Source organism: Leiobunum rupestre, chromosome 3, assembly GCF_980474605.1.
Source record: "Leiobunum rupestre chromosome 3, qqLeiRupe1.1.hap1, whole genome shotgun sequence".
Classification (NCBI taxonomy): Eukaryota; Metazoa; Arthropoda; class Arachnida; order Opiliones; family Sclerosomatidae; genus Leiobunum; species Leiobunum rupestre.
This window is the reverse complement of record NC_143386.1, coordinates 14,586,312-14,592,380: the sequence shown is the minus strand read 5'-3', so window position 1 is coordinate 14,592,380 and position 6,069 is coordinate 14,586,312.

Here is a 6,069-nt window from a genome sequence, read left to right as displayed (position 1 = left end):
AAATAGCACCACCTAGTGACATGTTTGGGAAATTCAACTTCCAACTAGCTGTTATTTTATGCTACTTTTTTTAAGGAGGTGCTATTCTAGAGTAGTGACGAATTGTAGTGTTTAAAACCATTAGTTTAGTTACCACATTTATGTCTGTACCAGAATGACTATCTATATGTATGGTCTAATTGGATACACATATTAAGGTTAATCAACATATTTTGGAAGTATTACTGGCAATTTCCAAAGAATACAATATGCTTTCTCTGGGTTAAGTTCTCATCCAGCCAAACTCTAAACCTATATTTTTTAATATTTTAGTTAATTCCATGTCTTTCTACAATTACGCTATTTTTCTATTTATGTGTAATTTTTATACTTTAACCATTGCAATAACTGGTTTTGATATAGATGGCAATCAAAAACTACAAAGAAAACATTTAAAAAAATTACATCTGTTATTGTGTCATGCAGATTCGTCGCTAGCCCTGCAAATTATTATTATTATTAAAAAACATGGGTTTTCACTTCATAAGTATTTGAAACCTTTAATTTCTCTATAATTTCTACAGGAAGTATTTTATATTTTTGAAAATCTCTCAAAATACAATCTAATAGAACCAAAATCACTTCTCCTACATCATAATCATATACCCTTTGAGCGCCTAATTGGTTGTTTGGTGCATTCTTCATAGAAGTAATTTGTAATATCTGGCTGTAAAAGCCAACCACCCTTACCAAAAAAATAGGTGGTCTAAGAACTATTTAAGTTTGTATTTGAGACAAATACCAACTAAAAACCTACTTAACACCAACTTAAAACCAACTAAAAACTTACTTAAAATGTTACTTAATAAAGACCACTTAAAGCCAACTTAAAACTTACTTAAAATGTTACTTAAAAAATAATATGTAATTTTCTGACCACTAAAAACCAACTAAATACCAACTTAAAGAAAAAGGCATTTTCCCACCAACTTATTACCTTTGAGCTAAGTAATTTCACAGCTACACAACATGAGAGGAAGTTTCTTCCACAGCCTGGATGGCTGCCACTTGCGGGATCATACCAATCGGATGAAGATTGTGTATGTTAGGTCCATGCCAATGACAAAGTTTTTAGCTTCTATCATCACAGTTAAATAAGACACATTTAAGATAATCTTGAGTGGTAGAATCAGTTAAATTTGTAAAGTAATTTTTTAGAATAAATTCAGGTTGAGCTTTAGTAGGTCCTGTCTGGCCTTGCTCCCTTGAGCTTTGTCGTGCCACCACCCCCCTTCCAAGGTTTAAGCCTACTTAGCCTATTGATTAATCAACCAAAACTAATAGTTCTTTTTATAAAGTAACGTTGCATTCTTGTTTAAATGTTTCTCTTACGTCAGTCTCGTACTTTTACAAATCTACGAGCACGAGCTACACTCACTAGGAATATAGCCTTTTCTGATTGGAATCAGTGATGATCCAATCTGTAGGGCATGTCAGGCTGAGGAGGAAACCGCCTCTCATGTGCTTTGTAGGTGCGATTACTACGCGGCCCAAAGATTCGGGCATCATGGTATGCATAAGCTGGAAATTTCTGATTTCTATAATATGCCGGCCAAGAGGATTCTCCGTTTTCTGTCGGATATCGGATTCTTTAAGCAAGGTTCGGGGTTGCACAATGCACCTCTGGTCAAAGTGCGCGAACGGGCATGTCTTTAGCCCTTCACCCCTTTCACTTATAATAATAATAATAATAATAGCCTTTTCTAGCACATATACAAAATACTTGTGCAAAGAATATACTAACAAAGCTGGTCTTAAGATTCAAGATTTATTAATAGTTCTGTATAATATACAACTCTTTTGAAACAGAGCGGCTCAACACCATAGTCTAAAAAACAAACACTAAATTTTTAGTAGGAACTAAATACTACAGAAATTTAAAATTAGAAAACCAAAGACAAAAACAATTATATAAATGGTGATAACTATAGTTCATACTAAAAATTCAGCCTACGACATTCAGCTTTGTATTTCTTCCAATTCGGCAAGATTATTAGCCTATTAGGACACCCTATGCGTGATTAAATCTGATTGAAATTAAATCTGTAGCTTTGACTGCCTAAAGATGAAAAATGATTTAATTTTTTATCTTGATTATTAGGACACCCTTAAAAAGAGTTCCCTGCCCCTTGTGCAAGACCACTTTTTAGTTCCACTTCCACATTGAGATATATATATATCGAAGTGGGACTATTGCTATGGATGGATTGTCGTTAAGTGTTGTGTGTTTGTTTAGTGTGGAAAGCAACGACACGGCAGATGGCGCTGCGAAAATAATTTGCAGTTTTGGCGAAACCGGGATTCGAACTCACAAACGGCCAGTCAAAAACTCCAAATAATAACGCCTTTACGCTTTCGGCCACCGGAAGCTTCCCATAATTTGTTTGGAACTTCTACTGTATTCTCGTCAGTTTTAGTGACGCGGGAGGAGTTAGCTAGTTAAGTTGTCGAAATTCTCGTCCCTTTTTCCGCCTTATTTTACGTATATTTTCGGAGTTTAAGGTCAAGTGAACCTCAAACTTCGCGTCGGGTGGTGGGCACACTCGCTTAAGATGCCTCGCTCGAATAAACGAGCTCGAAAATTTTAAATGCCCTCTTCCCCATATGTACTTATAAATGCTCTAAAAGCCCCACAATGAGATACTTATTTTCGGCAAAATTGCACTACAGCGGCCTCATGTAATTTCGTGTTTTTTTTGGTGGAGAATGTAGCACTTGACGCGTAGATTACGAAACTACTTTTTTTGGGCCGCAAATGATAATTAAATTAATTAACTTAATGTTAAAAATGTACTAATTTTAGGGAATTACCGTGCTTTTGTATTTTTGGGTGGCGGAGAATGTAGCACTTGACGCGTAGATGACGAAACTAATTTTTTTGGGCCGCAAATGATAATTAAATTAATTAACTTAATGTTAAAAATGTACTAATTTTAGGGAATTACCGTGGTTTTGTATTTTTGGGTGGCGGAGAATGTAGCACTTGACGCGTAGATTACGAAACAATTTTTTGGGCCGCAAATGATAATTAAATTAATTAACTTAATGTTAAAAATGTACTAAATGTAGGAAATTACCGTGTTTTGGTATTTTTGGGTGGCGGAGAATGTAGCACTTGACGCGTTGATTACGAAACTTTTGTTTTTGGGTCGAAAATGATAATTAAATTAACTAACTTAATGTTAAAAGTTAGTAGAGTGGAAACCTAATCAAACAGTAACAAGCCGTGGTGTAGGCGACAACCCGACGAAGATAATTACTTCCAAAACACGTAAAAGACGTTACTAAACTCCCCGTATTGGCGCCTGACGGCGCCGCGCACTCACTTCGCTCAAGCGCTGGGGGCGCGCAGCGCCTCCCCAACCCCATACTAAAAAAAGCGATGGGCCATCTATAACGCGACCTAGAGGACAGTACCAAGCCTTACGCATCAAGTATATACTTTTAATCTCAACCAGAAACAAAGTGGCCCAATAATAGAAAACACCGAGAAAATGAACAAAAACTGTAAAAGATTTGATAAAGTACGGGAATATCACTTTGTGGCCCAAAAATACAAAACGCCGAGAAAATGAACAAAAACTGTAACTGATTTTATACAAAAAGGGAATATCACGTGGAATTCATTAGGACACCGAAACTGTGTTCCCGGCGAACACACGACGGAAATAAGTACAACAAAACACGTGCAAATGCCCAAAAATTAGAAATTTAAAATTACATTAAAAAATTAATTGATCATTTGCGGCCAAAATAAAAATTACCCTCGGCATCTACGTGACAAGGTCTATCAGGCGCAACCAAAATTAATATAAAATTCAATGAAAATTAGAAATTTTTAAAATTAAAAAAATTAAGTTAAACAATTAAATAATCATTTGCGGCCAAAATAAAAATTACCCTCGACATCTACGTGACAATGTCTATCAGGCGCAACCAAAATTAATATAAAATTCAATGAAAATGAGAAATTTTTAAATTAAAAAAATTAAATTAAACAATTAAATACTCATTTGCGGCCAAAATAAAAAATACCCTCGGCATCTACGTGACAAGGTCTATCAGGCGCAACCAAAATTAATATTAAATTCAATGAAAATGAGAAATTTTTAAAATTAAAAAAATTAAGTTAAACAATTAAATAATCATTTGCGGCCAAAATAAAAAATACCCTCGACATCTACGTGACAAGGTCTATCAGGCGCAACCAAAATTAATATCAAATTCGATGAGGCCGCTGTACTACACTTCACCCTTATTTTCTTATTTAAATAAATCAACAAGAGACATTAAAAAACTTCATCACTCGTTACACCAAACAAAAGGTTCAAGACAAACTACGAGTTCAATCCACACTGACAAACTTCCTTTTGGGTAATAAAAGCAATAGAACCATAGAGAAACAATTATAAATTGAAGTCACTATCGGGAGAAGGTATTATATTATTAGGAACACGCGTACGCTTAAAAAGTTAAAGCATTGAAGACTCTATTTCCCTTCACACACTTACGTACCGCCATTATTAATTATTGGACTCCCATACTCATCCAAAAACTAGGGGCATTCAGGCATATGTAGTTTTATATTTATGAAGGTAAATTTTTATTACGATAATCTTTGCCATATACCATTCGCAAAACTTAGGTAAATTAACTTACAAGTTCACGTTAAGACTACCCGTTTATAGCTCTACCACAAATAGATCGAAATTTAAAATATAGCTTTTTGTCAAATTACCTTGCAAGTTAAGTCAAAACCAATATGCATTAATCAAGAATGAATTTATGTACTTAGAATATGGGAGACCAAAAAATCCAAAGCAGTCGGACTTGAGCTTAATTACATGCAAGGGTATCTTTTTTTTGAATTTGTGCAATAATAGGAATTTTGGTGTTTGAACCATACCCAAATGTTTGATATAAATTTCCTAAAATAAACATATTTGAATCCCAGTTTAAGAATTTCTTTAAATCATTTTTCCACTAATTTCAATAATTTAAAAAAAATTATGTTCGTCGTGTTTTGCTTACCTATTTCACCTTTGATACTTTATGTGTATCTAACGATAGGAAATCAAATTATCTCAACAGCTTATGAATTGGTTTGCCCACCCGTGTATCCTGAGGGTGGGCGGTGGCCACTCTCTAACATAGGATGGTAAATAGTATATCTAACTATAGGAAATCACATGGGCTCAACAGTTTTTATATTAGTTTGCCCACCCGGGTCTCCTGATGGTGGGCGGCATCCACCCTTTCACTTAGGGTGGCAATTTATATATCCAACGATAAGAAATCACAAAGCCTCAAAAGCTTTGTATTAGTTTGCCTACCTGTGTCTACTAAGGGTGTATGGCTTTGCCCACTCAAATACACTGATGTGGAACTAATATTACGGCCTGGGCCGAGTTGTTATTTATAAAATCAACTATTGTTCTGAAGTAAGCATGTTAACTAAGTAGGTTGAATATTTTTTCAATTTGAACAGCTACAGTAGATATATAATAAGATAATTCAGACAACACAAATTATTGCGCATTAATTTGTGTTGTTTGATTTATCTTATTAACGCAACTAGTATCTCATTTGGGGCAGTGAGCTTCCACGCTGAATTTGGTTAGCTTGAATGTTCTAGAAATATGGTTAGTATAACCTTTTTTAAAAATTGGTATGGGTTCACGTTTGCAAAAGTATTTGGTTTTTGGAAATAAGTAAAAAAACTATTATTCTAGTACTCCGATGTCATAAAACTACTATTTATATATAAGTATTTCTTGAAGTTTTATACTTTTTTCCACGGTAATAAGTAACACCAGAAGAAAATAGGGGAAGTACGTATCGGTAGCTTTGAGCCGTAGAAGTCGTCGTGTGACCCACGAAAACGCCTTTTTACGCATAATAAACCAAACTGAAAAAGTAGTTCTACTTTTGTTTTGATTCAACACGGCTATAATCGACGAAAGCAAATACGCCTTAACTCAAATAGCAGAGAATGAGAAGGGCAATATGTTACAATTGTTCAATTTAAGA